Source organism: Capsicum annuum, chromosome 3, assembly GCF_002878395.1.
Source record: "Capsicum annuum cultivar UCD-10X-F1 chromosome 3, UCD10Xv1.1, whole genome shotgun sequence".
Lineage (NCBI taxonomy): Eukaryota > Viridiplantae > Streptophyta > Magnoliopsida > Solanales > Solanaceae > Capsicum > Capsicum annuum.
This window is the reverse complement of record NC_061113.1, coordinates 206,517,179-206,536,342: the sequence shown is the minus strand read 5'-3', so window position 1 is coordinate 206,536,342 and position 19,164 is coordinate 206,517,179.

Genomic DNA, 19,164 nt, shown 5'->3' with positions numbered 1-19,164 from the left:
CTCTCTCTCTTTCCTTAATATTCTACTCCTCTATCTATTGAGCATGAACCATCAGCCTAGACAAGTCTATTTCACTAATTAGCATTGCGGTTCTAGACTCCTTGACCACACTATCAGACACGCCAGACACAAACTTACTCATCTTGGACTTGTTATCCCCTACCACATGAGGAGCATACCTGGCTAACTGAGTAAACTTGAGGGAATACTCCCTCACGCTAATGCCGCCCTGCCTCAAGTTAATGAACTCTTAACACTTTGGACTTCCTCAACTCTAATGGGAAGAATCTATCTAAGAAAGCTACGGAAAACTCTTCCCATTCTACAGGCCTTGCATCTACACTTCTATCAACTTTCCACTACTTAAACCAAGTATGGGCTACATCCTACAATTGATACGTAGCCAACTCAGCACTCTGACTAGATGTCACCCCCATAGCATCTATTACCTTTTGCACCATATCTAAGAATTCTTGTGGATCCTCTTCAGACTTGGATCCTATGAAAGAAGGAGGATTCATCCGGGTGAAATCTCAAATTCTAATCAAAGTAGTATCGGCCACTGGGTTAGCCAAACCAGCAGCTGGCCGTTCATTTTGTGCTACTATGGAATTGGCTAGAGTAGTGAACGCAACCTTGAATTCTGTGTGAGAGACGTGCTCATCCTGAGGATCTTCCTGAGTGGATTGAGGGGATAGAGGATTTCCTATTTTTTTTCCAGTTTTCTTAGGAGGCATATTCTGTAGACGGAAGGAGGAAACAAATTAGATTAAGAGTTCAACTTAAGCTCATGCTCAATCGTATGACAAGAAAACTGGAAGAAGGGAAACTTTTCCTAAATGTCTTGTAGCCTCTTATCCATAAGTGTGGTGCGCTACATACCCATGAACAAGAATCTACTTGACACGACTTTCAGACTTCCTAGGACACTTTAAAATATTAGGCTCTGATACCAAGTTTATAACGACCTGAGACTACCCCCTAGTCGTTACACAGTGCTTACGGTCCCGAAGAACCAAAGATAACCCATAAGCTGATACCTTCTATGAGCACTGAATTATATAATCATGAATGTGGAAGAATAACTAAAATGCTATAAGGTTCTTATAATGAAAGGACTACTGAATTATGAATGTGGCATAATAATGAAATCTAGATAACCTGAATAGCTAACTATAGTGTCTGAAAAGCCTCTAAACAAAATACTGTGAGTTGATGGGACAGTCCCCCAACTAACTCTACTAACTACTGAGATAAATACATGAATTAATATAATATGTCCTCAGATGATGAGGACTCACTACTGCTACTGTACTGGTGATGATCTAAGGTACTAAGTGCGATCCGAGAACTGAGCGTTAGCACCTATGATATGATACATCATAGCACAAAGAAAGGTATGCGATCAGTACTATTAATATATTGGTATGCTAAATGAGGTAGGCTGACATGCAAGTTTTCATGAATAAGAATAATAAACTATGTGAACATGCATGTAAAGCATGGGATACAGAATAGAGAACATGAAATCTGTAGGCACTGGAGATATGAGAAGCATATAAATACTATGTATGTATGAGAATCTGTAAATACTAAAAATACGTAAAAATCTATAGACTCTAAGGATGCATGACCAGCATATAACATGAACTAAGTAAAATCTGTAAATTGAAACACTGAAAAATATTGATCTGTATGTTTTCGTCAAGCAAACTCTAAGACTGCATAACTGAACTGAGATTGAAATTGAGATTATACCTAAGACTATGGGAGGTATCATCTAACCGACATTCTCCAATTTGAGCTAATCGGGGTCCAACCTGTGACCCCAGTTGAAAGGGTGTTAATACCGTGCCACGAGTACTAACAATGGCTATATGGATCCAATAAACTGATCTAATGTCCAAAGGACTAAGAGTATCAAGCCTGAACTAACGGGTGACCCCTGCAAGATAGTCAAGCCTAATCTGACGGGTGACTTCTCATACCCTACGCTGGCTACTAGTTCTGGAGTTTAGGGACTGCTACTAGCAACTTTGCCTATCTGACGGAGAAGTCACCATCCCTACACTTGCTCGGTGCTAAATCCTACTCCCAACTGAAAGACTCTAAAATACTAGACTGTTCTGAGTTTAACTAACGGTTCTGATAATGCTCATAATATAATCTGAAGTTATTTTGCAGATATTGCAATGAGACTAAGTAAACAGGTATGGTTTTTGGGTATTCAATACCCCCAGGACTCAAAGCAATAATAGTAAATGACACTAAAACTTGGAGATCAAAACATGAAGGCTCTTATTAAATAAATCACTCTTGTAGGCATTTTATCAAATATTTGTAGTTCATGGTTTAAAACAATCATAGGAATATCATGGAACTTGTAGGAATAACATGAATTCATTATAATAGCATTAAATCATGGTTTTATTCAATAAATAGTAATATTAAAATATGATAAATGGAAAATAACAATAATTTCATGGTAACATGGTATAAAATCAATAGTACATGGAGATTCATGGATGAAATCATAATTTAAAATCAAATAGCTTGAAAAGATTAAAACTTGAAATTTCAATAGGTTACTTGAACTCCTTGGATGAAAGGAATCCATGGATTAACATCTAACATACCTTAACTGATGGATTTCTTGAAGTTCTTGGTGAATTCTTGAGGATGAATTTGAGAGCTAGGATTCTTGATTGGGAGAGAATACCTTTTGATTTGGGGGAAATTAACTAAAGAATGATTTTAAAAATGTTTTTAGGGTTTAAATATCACACCTAAGCGGATTAAAATAATGGAAAAAGGACTGTTTATCCCTGAATGAATTATTAATTTTTCATCGAATTTTTCCGAAATGGGCAACTGGAGCGATGCGGTGCTATCGCATCGTGCTATTGCGGTAAGCCTTTGGATGCTATTTTGTCCACCTCCATGACGCGCCAACATCGCGGAGGCCCACTGAAAATTTACAAACGGAAAATTAGCCTGCTCCGCAACGCGGCATGGTCGCGGAGTCACACCGAAAATTGATAAGTTTCATTTGGGCTACCTATGTGATGTGCTAAGGGTTAAAATGATGGTGTTTAACGAATAAAACTTTAAATTGCCATATCTTCTTACCCAGTTATCGAATTTGGGTGAATTTTATATCGTTGGAAAGTTAATTCAATTTCACATGCAATGGCAGGCTCTAAACTGAAAAATAATGAGTGTTTCAAAAATTCTATATACGAATACTCATGTATTGGGACTTAGATTATGCTAAGAAAATACGGGGTGTTACATTGTACTTATGACACCAGATTTTGAGAGTTATTATGATAGTTTCATTCAGACTACCGCTTCTTCATGTATTTTGTTGACTTGACTTCACTCTTGAAGTGTCATTTATCTTACTTTATTTATAATTTCGCACTTCTATCCTTTTTGGCTAATTGGCTTATCTGTCGAGGCTAGGTCTCGATAGGTGCCATCATACCTCAAGTTTTGAATCGTAACAAATATGCTTTTGTTTCACCTTTGGGCTCTAAAATGCCCTTCTCATCTACCTCTGGGCGTATTTTACCCTTTTCCTTAACAAATCATTGAAGAAAAATAATTAAAATTTTCATTTAATACGTGACAACTTCTTATTAGACGAAATTTTAATAATCAAAAACCAATTAATCAACAAACCCAACCCTATAAAATTTATGTTGTCTCACTAGGAGACTACAAACCAATTGATAATGACTTGACTATAGTTTGTTCAACTAGAACACCACGAGGCAATTCAATTATTATATTGATTTTAAACGAAAATTTTGAGGAGTCAATCCTAATAGTTCAGTATTTCAATTTGTATTATACGCTTTCAGTTTTATTTATTCTCAAAGAATATCATGTTCTATAATTAAAAATAATTTAGTTTTAAGAAAGTATTCTAAAGGAGATTATGTATTAAACATACAACTGTCTTAACTTTCATTTTGTTCATATATATCAAAGGTCATTTTTTTCTAAACAGCCGCACTATCAAAAGGTATCATATAAATGTAATTAGACAACAGAATTAATAGTTTCTTGAATATGATTTCTTATCACATACTCGATTCTAATTTCAATCATCATTTTCATTTGTACAATATAATTTTTAGAATTCAAAGATATACATTCAATTTAACAAAAAAAAAACACAAGAACCAATATAAAAATTAAATATATATCATCGGGTCATTAGAGAGACGACATGAGTAATTATAAAAACAAGAGAAAAGAGCCTAATTTATCCTTTAAGTACAGGGAATGATACAATATGATTATTTATACCCTATGAAATTTATGTTATCTCACTAGGAGACAACAAACAATGAAAGGGTTGGGTTTGTTGATTAATTATTTTCTTATTAATAAAAATGTAAACCAATAAGAAGGTGTCACGGTGCCAATCATGATTGGTGGGATCATGACAATATAATACACAGAGAGGTAGAAATTAATAATATAAGGAGAAAATATATCTTAGTTTTGGGATATTCCGCCCGAGTGAAGGAAATAGCACTGAGAAATGGTTGAATCTCTAATGGTAAATGGGTGTTGAAGCGTCAAACTGATAGGGTGAAGAAGAAAGGTGAATGAGACTTCACTATTTTTTGTAAGCGAATCTTAAGCAAACTCCGAATTATCAATTTGAGTTCAGGTTGTCTTATAACACTCTTTCCTTTAATTTTATTTAAATATTAATGGAGAAGGGCTAAGTATACCCCTGAATTATTGAAAATGATTTAAATATACCCCTCACTATACATCCAATTCAAATATTCCCTTCTATTATATTTTAGATTTAAATACACCCCAGTACTATTAAAAATAATTTAAATATACATGTTGTTATACTATTGGTTCAAATGTATCCTTCCTTCTATTATATTGTGGAATAAATTTGCCCTTATGTCCAATTTTTTTTTTTAAAACCTACCCCTTTAATTTGTTCTTAAGCAGTTTCCTCTACTTTGAATTCAAATTGTGATAGAACTATGTCAGCATAGGAAATAATTATTAGGCAAGTCTTTCAAGATAAATTTGGGAACCATCGATCAAAAGCTCCAAGAGTGTTGTCTAATATTTTGATGATGACTAGATGATATTGGAGGATCGGGTCCCTTGCTTACCATTGCCCTGGTACAACTGTCACATCTCTGCATAATTTTATCTGTTAGTGCAACAAACTATGCAGGGGCACAGCATACCTGATTGTACACCTCGTCCAATAAAAATTCAACCCTCAATTCTACACTACTATAAATACAAAAAGATGTTTCTTCCTCTATAGTTTTATCAAATAAGAGAATTTCTTAGTGGCGGCAAAAAATCTTAAAGCTCAAGTTCTAAATCTTTACTGCTCGTAGTTAAGGCTCTTGAGTCTTGCTTTGTAACTGATTTACTCAATATATAAGAGTAAAGCTTCTTTATTGTTGTTGAGTTTTTTATGTAGGGTTACCTACGTTGTATCGATTAGAGTTAATTGATATTGAGAGTGCAAGCGACAGAGCTATCAAGAGGTGGTTGTAGTAGAGTTATTACAACTTAAAGAACTTAGATTTAAGTTCTAATGGAGCCTGTAATCAAGATGAGTTTTGATTATAGTAGAGTTTAAGAGCCTTTGAGTGTAAAGTCATGGTTTTTCCTCCATTGACCTAGGAGGTTTCCACATAAATTATTGTGTTCTTTTATTTTCTGCATTTTTGTGTGTTCACTGTTCTATTACTATACTCCACAATTCAGAAATCTGTTCCTTTAGAGGTGGTGTACCCCCACATTTCAACAATTGAAATCAGAGGGAGGACACTCTAAAAGGCTAACACCTAGAGTGAATTCTTGATCAAGATTGCACCACCTAATCCGGAGGAAGGATGATCTACTACCACGCTAACCTATTTCAATGGGCAATACTATGGGTGGTGGAAACTAGGATGTATGATATCATTATGTCTAAGGATAGTGAGTTGATGGATGTAATTCTTGATGGTACCCATGTGTCGGTAAGGGAAGTTAAAGATGGGGACATGTTACGCCCCAAGACTACCCCCCTGGACGTCACACGGTGCTTAGAACCACAAGTGGTCCTAAGCTAACCCATGATACTGGCATAATTCTTGAGCCGCTAAATAAATAGATAAAACTAGAAACAACAAGTAGAAGAGATGTAATTAGAAGAACTTGTTCAATACAAAAATATCTAAAAACTTACAACACTGGTTATACAAAGGAAACTAAATCTAAATACAATAACTTTGACTGACTGTCTATGAAGCCTCTACTTAATACTGACTATAGGTAACCGGTACATGACCCCCAACCATCCTTAATCAATAAGACTGAAGTAAAAATATAATACTGGATCTAAAGTTGACTCGACTCCTCGAATCAAGAAAACCCATCATCTGTTGGATGGAAGTTGTGTGTTGTTTGGTCATGGTGTTGTGGGCTACAACTGTTATCTACATTATGAAACAATGTATCCACACAGACATATAAGTGGTCAGTACTTTTGGAATATAATGAGTATGCAGGGGTGAATGCAATAAGTAAAATTAAAAGTGATCATACTTTCAAATCATGCATGCTAAGTGTAAAAGGACTCACCTTGGTCATGAATAAAACTGAAAGCTGAACTATCATAAAACATGAATAACAAATATAATCTGATAAGCTAGGAAAGTTACTATACTTAGTTTCTGATAAACTTTCTTTTTTTGTGGAATAAATAAAACTGAAGCTAAATATACTTTCAAATCATACAGGCTAAATGTAAAAGGACTCACCTTGATAGTAAGTAAAATTAAAAGCTAAAATCTCATGGATAATAACTCATAAAACAATCTCTGAATAAAAACATGAGTTTTTACACTTATTTTCTACAATACTCTTTCTATGGGAGATTCTCATAATGTAACACCCCTAGTCTGTACCCGGCGCTATACGGTACTCATAATACCGAAGGACCACAAGCTAACCCATGACTGGTACCTGCTATAATAGCTAAATAATAATACTGTAAATATACGAAAATTAGGTGGAAACTTGCCATAAGGTTCAATACAGAAATAAAAACTGAATACGGTATAGCAATACCAAAACTGAAACATTATTTTCTAAAATACTCTAATCAGAAAAGCCTCTAAACTGTCTGAAATGTGGAGTTATTGGGACAAGTCCCCAACTAACTTTGAATACCGAAATAAACTGAAATACTAAAATAATAATCGTGTACTTAAACTATGAGGACTCAACAGTAACTCTAACAACTGAAGATCTAAACTGCTAAGGGTGCTCGAGAGCCCGTGCATCTAAATCTATGATATAAGACATCATAGCACAAGAGAAAAGTATGTGTCAATACTTTGAATGTACTGGTATACTAAGTGAGGTAGGCCAAAATGCATGGGTTCATATGCACGAACAACACTGACTGAATGGCATAAGTATAACTGGATAAGAGTATATGCATGAATATGTAACTATAATTGAGATCATGATAACACTAAATACTGAGTCTGAAAACTGATTTATTGATATCTGGGTATACTAATACTGAATTACTGATAACTGAATGACTGTATCTGATAGTGCTAATTTTGTGGAACTATACAGAGTTTCGTACTAAGTTGAGTGACTATGTCTGATAGTCCTGAACCTGTAGAACTGAACTGAGTTCTATACTGAGACTGAATCTGAAACTGAGACTGTGGGAGGTGATCATTTAACCTACATGTCCCTTTCTACATAGATTGGGGTCAAACTAGTAACCCTAGTTAGAAGGTTGTTAATACCATGCCACAGGTAGAGACAAGTTGTGAGTTAACCCTCTCTGATAGGAATCTCTTTCGTCAATCCTCGCTGGTAGGAAAACACGAATGAGATGTATAAACCCTCATAATCTCTGGCAGGAAGATATCTTAACCTATGCTGGCTATTTAGTTCTGCAACATAGGGATTTCTACTAAGGTTCAAACCTTTTGCTATCAGGAATGCCCCCATCCCTGAATTAACTCAGTGCTGAATCCTACGCCCTTCTGAATAGATACTGAACTAATTTCCCAGTTTATACTAGGCTTGACAGGACTATTACTGATTATACTATCTAATTGAACTAAACTGAGTTTACTGAGTTCCATTGACTGATGGAATACTACTGAATTCTATTAACTGACAGAATTTACTGAGGTCTGAACTGAATACTAAACTGGACTGGACTGATACAGAGTCTATTGAATTTTCCAGGGTCCTATAACTGACCGAGAGTACTACTGATCGTGACATTACTGAGATTATTCTGTATCTGACACTGTAAACATCTAAATTATCAGGTATTAAATACCACCAGGACTTGATAGCATGAAAAGTAAAGCATCACATGATCTTGCATTGCATAAAATGCACTCTTGTTCATAATGTATCTATAGAGACATTTTATCAAACACTTGCATGGTATAACTTGCACATAATTTAGCATGACATAATTTCTTTCCCTTATTAGTTCACATGAATAATTCATCAAGCACTTGGTGAGCATAGTATATGCACATAATAAGAGGGCATCGTGATTCACTTCTAATTTCAAAATTTCAAGGGGTTTAACATGGATTCATACGAATCTACACACATAATAACCAATTACACATGAAACGTATAATAAATCATGAAATAGAAATCTAATTCAAATAATAATCATGTACAGTTTAATTCCAATCATGGAAGTCATAAATTCCAACTACTTAAAGTTTAAAAGAGTTTCTTTGACTCCAAGGGTGGAAGCAACCCTTGGATGAACACTTCACATACCTTGGTTGCTAAATTTCTGAAGATTAATGGTGAAATCTTGAGCCTTGAATTTAAAATTTGATCTCCTAGGATTTTTGTTCTTGAGTGTTTTGAGAAAGAATGAATATAATTTGCTAATTAAGGGCTAAATCTCATGTTATGGGGGATGAAGCCCAATTATCCCCAAAGACGTGGATTTTTAATGACTAAAACTGGAACCATCAATGCGCAGACCGACGCGCTGCATCATTCGCATCAACACAATAGCCAATGTACCGCGTCGAGTCCGTGTTGGTTCGCTGGAAATTGCCACTAGGATCCAAGGAAAATATTGATCCAAGCGATGGCCGATTGGCCACACTAAGATCACGTCGATACACTATTTTAGATTCTCAAATATGGTCCAAATGAGGTTCAAAAAATACAAAACTCAATCGGGTACACCTACTAACATTCCTGATCATGAATTAACTAAAGATTGACATTTTAAGGTAATAGAGGTCGTGAACTAGAGTTTCCAACTTATGAAGGCCAAAATGACATTAAGTTTGAATACTTGGCTATAATTTCCAATTCTTGGATCCCTTAGCAAGCTTAAAATACTGAGTTAAGTTTAGAATTTTGCGGGGCCTTACAATATCTCCCCCTTGGGAAAATTCATCCTCGAATGAGACTGACTAAGCTGAGAATACTGATAGATTGGATTTAGACACAAGACATGCACAACTGAAGCATGATTTCATGACTGAGGTTACTGATGTACTAAATTATCATACTCAACATACATATCTGATGCATGCATACATAGCTGAACATGATTCATGAATGCATGACTGGGATTACTGATAAAATGAGCTTATATACTGGACATGCATGTCTGATGCATGAGTACATGACTGAAGTGATTCATGAATGCATGACTAAGTATGCAACATTAATTAATACCAAGTTGGTAGCTATATCTGAACATGGGACTGAGTAAATTCAAAGGAAATCTATTACCTTAGGCTGAGTTTGAGGTTGCGGAGAAGAGGTGAGGATACTTGGTCCGCATGTCTACTTTTGCTTCCCAAGTATCTCCCTCAACGAACTGATTCTGCCAAAGAACTTTTACTTGAGGACTTCATTTTTCTTCAATGTGCGAATCTGATAATCAAGGATTTCGGCTGGGATCTCTTCATAAGAGATATTGTTATGAATATCTATGCCTTTTATAGGAACTACGTCTGCTGGGTCACCTATGCATTTCTTAAGCAAGGAGACATGGAACACTGGGTACACTGAAGCTAAGTCTGAAGGCAACTAAAGCATGTAAGCTACCATTCTAAAATGACTGAGTATTCAGTAAGGATCGATATATCAGGGACTGAGTTTCCCCTTCTTTCCAAACCTCTTCACTTTTTTCATAGAAGAGATTTTCAAATACACAAAATCACCAATCTCGAACTCAAGATCCTGTCTGCATATATCTACATAGGATTTATGTCAGCTCTAAGCTGTCTTAAGCCTTTCCCTGATCAACTGGACTTTTTCTAAGGTATCAAATACCAAGTCAGGCCCTCCCACTATGGCCTCACCCACTTCAAACCAACCAATGGGATACCTGTATCTCCTACCATAAAGCACCTCAAATGGAGCCATCTGAATGCTGGAATGAAAGTTGTTGTTATATGTAAATTCAATCAAAGGCAAGTAGTTATCCCAACTGTCGTTAAAGTCAATCGCAAGAGAATAAATAGGAACTGACATATTGACTACTTAAAATATGGACTATATAAGAAAAATAGGGAGGGAATGAGAAGAAAGACGCTCGCAACATATCTTCTAAAGTCTGAATGGTCCTTTCTGCTTGACCATCTGTCTAAGGATGAAAGGCTATACTGAGGTGAACTCAGATACCAAGACCCTTTTGGAATGCTTTCCAGAAATGAAAGGTGAACTAGGTACCTATATCTAAGATAATGGATAATGAACACCGTGCAATCTAACCAACTCTATGATATAGAGTTTGGCATAATCCTCGGTTGAATTAGAGGTATGGACATATAGGAATGAGCTGATTTGGTTATCCTATCTGTGATGACCTAAATTGAATCATGTTGGCAACGAGTATGAGGCAAACCCATCACAAAGTCCATATTCACTTTTTCCCACTTCCAAGTGGGAATACTAAACTCCTGCATGGACCCACTAGGCTTCTAATGCCCAATTTTAACCTGCTAACATGTTGAGTACTTAGCCACAAACTATGCACTATATTTCTTTACCCCACTCTACTAATAGATCTCTCACAAATCACGATACATCTTAGTGGCCCCTGGATTAATAGAGTAGCGCACACCATGCACTTCTGTAAGAATTTTCTATCTCAAATTATCTACACCTGGCACACATAGTCGACCTTGATAGTGCAACACACCATCTTCTCCTTGGGACCTTTTGATCTTTGATCGATTCCTTCAACTTCACTAGATTGGGATCCCCATCCTAATTTTCCTTTACCTTGGAAACTTGGGATAATTCTGAACTACTTTGTACCCACACACTACCTTCTGCTAAGTTGACTAAGCGAACACCTAGTCAGACAAGCTGATGAACTTCGTGAGCTAACTTCTTCTTACTATTCTCAACATGAGAAACACTCCTTATATATATTCTACTAAGGGCATCAGCCACTACGTTGTCTTTACCTGAATGATAGAGGATGCTCATGTTGTAGTCCTTCAACAACTCCAACCACCTTCTCTGATGGAGATTTAGATCTTCTTAAGAGAACACATAATGTAGGATTTTATGGTCAGTGACCACGTCAACGTGCGCCTTATACAAATAGTGCCTCCAAATATTTAAGGCAAATACTATTGCTGCTAACTCAAGATCATGAGTAGGATAGTTCTTTTCATGGGGCTTAAGCTGTATAGAGGCGTAGGCTATGACCTTACCTCTCTGTATCAAAACACACCTCAAACCGACTCTGAAGGCATCACAATACACCATAAACCCATCTAAACCATTTGGTAGGGTTAAAATTAAAGCTGTAGTGATTCAAGTTTTCAACTCTTGAAAACTCTTCTCGCAAGAATCTGACCACTAGAATTTGACTTTCTTCTGAGTTAATCTGTACACAGGGGATGCAATAGATAAAAATCCCTCAACAAACTATCGATAATAGCCAGCCAAGCCCAAGAAACTCTTGATATCTGATAGAGAGATAGGTCTAGGCTAATTTCTCACTAATTTGGTCTTTTTTGGATCAACTTTAATGCCATCATCGAAAATGATATGGCTTTTGCTGAATTTGGCGAATAACTGATGGTTTCTAAGAGTCTGCAATACTATTCTGAGATAGTCTGTATGATCATGCTCACTGCTGGAGAGACAAGAATATCATCTATGAAGACTATGATAAACATGTTCAAGTACTGCTTGAACGCACGGTTCATCAAGTCCATGAAGGTTGCTGGGTATTGGTAAGACCAAAGGACATGACTAAGAATTCGAAGTGACCATACCGAGTTCTGAAGGCTATTTTTGGGATGTCATATTCTCTGACTTTGAGCTGATGATAGCCCAATTTTAGGTCTATCTTAGAGAAGTAACTGGTATCGTAAAGTTTGTCAAAGCGTCATTGATTCTGGGAAGAGGGTACTTGTTTTTAATCGTGACTTTATTTTGCAGATGATAATACATATTTTGAGAGAACCGTCTTTCTTACGCACGAATAAAATTGGTTCACCCCATGGGGACTAACTGGGTCTGATGAATCCCTTATCTAAGAGATCCTTCAACTATTCTTATAACTCCCTGAGTTTTGCTGGGGCCATTCTATATGGCGGAATAGATATGGGATGAGTATCTAGGAGAAGGTCTATTCCAAAGTCGATTCCCCTTTTGGGAGAAACTCTGAGAAGATTTTCGGGAAACATATTTAGAAATACACATACTACTGACACTGATTCAAGAGTAGGGGCTTCTGAACTAGAGTCCTGTACTCGAACGAGATGGTAAACACATCCCTTAGATATCATTTTTCTTGCCCAAAAGTAAGAAAAAAGTTGAACCTTAAGTGCTAAAGTACTACCCCTCCACTCTAGGATAGGTTTATTCTAAAACTGAAACTGGACAATTTTGTTTCTGCAGTCGACTGAGGCATACTAGGAATGAAGCCAATCCACGTTGAGAATGACATCAAAATCAATCATCTCTAATTAAACTAAGTCTGCTGAAGTGACTTTTTAAGATATCATAATCGGACAACCCTGTATACCCATCTAGTTATGATAGATTTACCCACTGGAGTAGAGACTGAGAAAGGCTCTACTAGGATTTTAGAACTGACTCCAAAATCAACTGCTATATACAGAGTAACAAAAGACAAAGAATCTTCTATATCTAGCAAAGAATAGACATATAAATGGAAAACTTGTAACATACTAGTGACCATATTAGGAGAACTTTCCTAATCCTATCGGGACTGGAGAGCACAGAACCTATTTGGGCACAGCCCACTGGTGGCACTATATGCGGCACCCTACTAATTCGGGTGACCGAACTGAGCTGGGGGACGGTTATGCTGACTCATATAACCCACCTGAGGACACTGTCTGACCCTTTGGCATGGCTTACCACATTCATAAGACACATCACTGCCAACTCTGCAGATACCCTGATGGTTTCTGTCACATATTTGACAAAGGGGATCAGTTCGGGCACTGCTAACACTACCCTGGGGTTTAGGGCCTGACGCCCTATCTCTGTTGCCATCTCTGAATTTCAAAATAAGAGTACTGGCTGATGACGGAGTTGGACCTGGGGATTTTGGGCAAAACTGAGAATGATTCCTACCCTCTGACATAGGCTGAGCGAAATTAAAACTACCTATTCCCACTCTCTTGTTCTCCCTCTTCCTCTCTTTATTCTTGGCCTTCTCTATCTATTGAGCATGGACCATAATCCAGGATATTCCCATCTCTTTAATTAATATCGCTGTCCTACACTCTTTGACCATACTCTTAGACACCCCAGATACAAACCTACTCATCTTCGCTTTGCTATTTGCTTCTACATGTAGGGCATATCTGGCTAGCTTAGTAAACTTGAGAGAATACTCTTTTACTGTAAGATTGCCCTGCTTCAGGTTTATAAACTCTAAAACCTTTATTTCTCTCAACTCTAGTGAGAAAAAGCTATCCAGAAATTCAACTGCAAACTCCTCCCATTCTATGGGCCCAGCATCTATGGCTCTCTCTGCTTTCTACTGTTTAAACCATGAGTGTTCTACATTCCATAACTGATATACGGCCAACTCAGCGCTCTTAACAGCAGTCACCCCCATAATATCATTAACTTTTTACACCTAATCAAGAAATTCCTGAGGGTCCTCATCTGACTTAGACCCTGTAAAAGATGAAGGCTTCATTCGGGTGAAGTCTCGAATCCTAGAAAAAGCAGTGTTGGCCATTGGATTGGCTGGAACAATAGCTGGACATTTATTCTGGGCTGCCACAGAATGAGCTGGGGTGGTGAAAGTTGCTCTGAACTCAACATGGTAGACGTGTTCATCCAGAGGATGTGGTTGGATAAGCTGGGGTTCTTGCTGGTCTCCCGTTCCTCTTCCCTTAGTACTCATTAAAGGAATATTCTATAAATAGAAGAAAAACTTGGATTAGATAGAGATTTTAACTGGAGCTCATGCTCACTAGCACGACATAAATACTGAAAGAAGGGAAACTTTTCCTAAAATATCTTGTAGCCTCCTGTTCATAAGTGTAGCGCGCTACACACCCAAGCATAAGATTCTACTAGATGCAGCTTTAAGACTTCCTAGGACTCTGTTGAAACTTAAGCTCTGGTACTAAGTTTGTAATGCCCCGAGTCTGTACTCGGACACTACACAGTGCTCAAAATCCCAAAGGATCACAAGCCAACCCATGACTGGTACCTGCTGTAATAACTGAATAGTAATATTGTAAATATGTGGAAATTAGGTAAAAACTTTCCATAAGGTTCAATACTAAAATAAAAACTGAAACATCTATCTGAAAAGCCTCTAAACTATCTGAAATATGGAGTTGATGGGAAAGTTCCCAACTAACTTTGACTACTTAAATAAATTGAAATTCTGAAATAATAATCATGTCCTCAAACTATAAGGACTCACCACTAACTCTGACTGGTAAAGATCTGAACTGCTAAGGGTGCTCGGGAGCCCGTGCATCTAAACCTATGGTATAAGACATAATAGAACAAGGGAAAAGTATGCATCAATACTTTGAATGTACTGGTATTCTAAGTGAGGTAGGTTAAAATGCATAGGTTTATATGCATGATAATACTAACTAAATAACATGAGTATAACTGGATGAGAGTACACGCATTAATACGTAAGTATAACTGGTATTGTGATAACACTAAATACTGAGTTTGAACATTGATTTATTGATTTTTGAGTATACTAATACTAAATTACTGATAATTGAATGACTGTATCTAACAGTCTTGATTCTGTGGAACTATACAAAATTCCATACTGAGCTAAGTAACTATGTCTAATAGTCCTAAACCTGTAGAACTGAACTGAGTTCTATACTGAGAATGGATCAAAAACTGAGATTGTGGGAGGTAATCATCTAACCGATATGCCCCTTTCTATATAGATTGGGGTCCAACCTGTAACCCCAGTTGGAAGGGTGTCAATATCGTGCCATGGGTAGAGATAAGATGTGAGTTAACCCTCTTTGACAGAAAGCTTTTTCGTCAACCCTCACTAGTAGGAAAACTCAAATGAGATGTATCAACCCTCATAATATCTGGTAGGAAGATATCTCAACCTACTCTAGCTACGTAGTTCTGTAACACAAGGATTTCTGCTAAGGGTCAAACCCTCTGTTGGAATGAATGCCCCATCCCTGGGTTAACTAGGTGATGTCTTACTCCCATATGAATGGACACTGAACTGATTTCCCAGTTCATACTTGGCTTGACTGGACTATTACTGATTATATTGTCTAACTGAACTGAACTGAGTTCACTGAGTTCTGTTGACTGATGGAATACTACTGAATTCTATTAATTGACTAATATACTAAGGTCTGAACTGAATACTGAACTTGACTGGACTGATATAGAGTCTCCTAAGTTTTTCTGAGTCCTGTAACTGGCTAAGAGTACTACTGATCATGACATGACTGAGATTATTCTATATCTGATACTGACTCTAGGTAAACAACTAAATTATTGGGTATTAAATACCCCCAGGACTTGATAACATGAAATTTAAAAAATCACATGATCTTGCATAGCATAAAATACATACTTGTTCATTATGTATCTATAGAGATATTTTATCAAACACTTGTATGGTATAACTTGCACATAAGTTAGCATGACATAATTTCTTTCCCTTATTAGTTCACATGAACAATTTATCAAGCACTTGGTGAGCATAGTATTTGCACATAATAAGAGGCCATCATGATTCGCTTCTAATTTCATAATTTCAAGGGGTTTGACATGGATTCATATGAATCTACACACATAATAACCAATTCACATGAAACGTATAATAAATCATGAAATAGGAATCTAATTCAAATAATAATCATGAATACACTTTAGTTCCTATTATGGAAGTCATAAATTCCAACTACTTGAAGTTTAAAAGAGTTTCTTGGACTCCAAGGGTGGAAGGAACCCTTGGATGAACACTTCACATACCTTGGTTACTAAATTCCTGAAGATTAATCGTGGAATCTTGAGTCTTTAATTTGAAATATAATCTCCTAAGGTTTGTTCTTGAGTATTTTGAGAAAGAATGAATATAATTTGCTAATGAGGGATAAATCTTGTGTTATGGGGGTTGAAGGACGTGGAAAAAATACCTAATTACCCCCAAAGATGTGACTTTGTAATGACTGAAAATTGACCCAGTGATGCGCAGACTGATGCGCTGTGTCATTGGTAGTTACACGATAGCCAATGCGCCATATCGAGTTTGTGTTGGTTCACTAAAAATTTCCATCGGGATCCATGGAAAATATTGACTGATGAGCCACTTCTAGATCGCGTTGATACACTATTTTAGATTCCCAAACGTGTTCCAAACGAGGTCTGAAAAATATGAAACTTATCCGGGAACACCTATTGTCATTCCTGCTCATGAATTAACCTAAAGATTGATATTTTAAGGTCGTGAACTAGAGTTTCCAACTTATGAAAGCCATAATGACACTAAGTTTGAATACTTAGCTAAAGTTTTCTAATTCTAGGACCCCTTGTCAAGCTCGAAAGACTGAGTTAAGCTTAGAATTTTGTTGGGTCTTACACATAATCAATATAAAAAATCTTAACTAGCATGGATTCCAACGTCTTACCTACGTTGAGGAGGGCATTTCTACCCTTGCCATAAAAATAAAACCCAAACTAAAACTGGAGTAAACACTAAAATAAGCCCATATTGGGCAAGGGGGACGCTTTTCTATTGAGGCGCCTAAACCTATGGTGGCACGTAGTTTCTGAGAAATAGGATGTGTTGAAGCCATACTTCCCTCTCGGTTCTTAATACTACTCCCAAAATATATACTATATGCTCATACTGATGAAATTCACCTTAAAATAAGTATGTGGGTTTGTAAATCAGAAATTTAATCATACTTCTATTATTAACTCATACTCATAAATATTGTGTGAATTTCATATCATCTATAAGTTCATAAGATCAAAAATGAAATTTGAATCATAGTGTAGTAATTTGAAGTAGTAAATTTGAACTTCTTGTAAACTAAGAGAATCATATGCTCTTATTTATAAACTGACTAAATTATGTTGAAAATTATACATATTTATCAACTCATGGAAATTCATGTCAAAATTCTAAAATTCATCTCATAAGAACAATCATGTAAGTAGAAACACGAGTAAAGGAAAATTCTTGTGCTAACCGAACTTTAAATCCCATGATAGTGTCATAATTTCAAAAACATAAAAATTGGGTATGAACCCTAATTCAAATCACCTAAAATTCAATTATAAAATCAAAGCTTTTTGTGCACAAGGATGAAAGGTTATCCTTTTTCAAACCCCACATACCTTATTAATTTTGATTCTTGAATTGAAATTTGGGGAATTGGACTTGAAGAAAATCATATGTTAATTTGAGTAAATTCTGTGTTCTATTGAGAATGAGGGATTTGGGGTTGTTTTAGATTTTTGTTAACCTTGAAATAGATTAAACGGCGTAGTTTTAGGGGTTAAAAGAGTGGGAAAAGACCCTAAAAACACCTTAGAAACCGTCTGAAAGTTGTCTAGAAGCAGTCCCGATGACTTAGGTCATGACTCGTAGGGTCTGGCCATGAGTCTTGACTTGAGTCATGGTCGGAAGTCCAATTTCAGCCTCTACTTCCCAGATTATGACTCCCTTCTAACAACCCATAATGAGTCATTATGAGTCATAGTCTGGGCAGCTTTGATAGTGCTTCAGTATTTTGGTCATAACTTCTTGCCCCGATATCAGATTAAGGTGAAATTGGTATTGTTGAAAGATAATCCAATTATATATCTGTAGGTGGGTCTTAAGATCATAAATTCTTAGTATACCAAAAGTTATGCTCATTTGAAGATGATTATAGTTATATACTTCACAAGAATTTAATTGCTAAGGAATATTTTGACTTGTCTATAAGCTAGGATCTATTTATGACCTTAATATATGTCTAAATCACTATTAAACTATCAAAATATAAGGTTTGATTTTGCATGAACTTAAAGCATGGTTCTAATATTGGTTTGGATTTTTGTGGTGTCATAGGACATAATTAGAATGGTTGTCAAAACTAGGAGAGAATATGATAATAAAGATCATAAGAAAATTGAAAAAAAATTCAAGGCCAAATAATTATTGGTGAAAATGCCAAAGAAATCTGGGATTGTATGACAACAGCTCATGAAGGAAGAATTGATGTGAAGAAATCAAAAGTGGATATGTTAACCACTCAATATGAAGCCTTCTTCACGAAGGAAGGAGACATCATTCAAGAAATTCATAGAAGTTTTACCTCAATTAATAATAATATGCACTGTCTTGGTGTTGTTATTTGTCTGTATAAACAAATGGGGAAAATCCTAAGAGTTCTTTCCAAGCTTGGGAAAGCAAAGTTGATGTTACTACTGAGGTCAAAAACCTGAAGACACTTACTATGTATAAACTGATTGAAAAATAAAGACTCGTGAATTGAAAAAACAACAGGGTCCAGAAAAGAAGGAGACAAAAAAGGAAACTTCACTAGCATTAAAAGCCTTAAAGTCTGAATCACAGAAGATAATACTGATGCGGCCTACTAGGCTATGAAGATTATG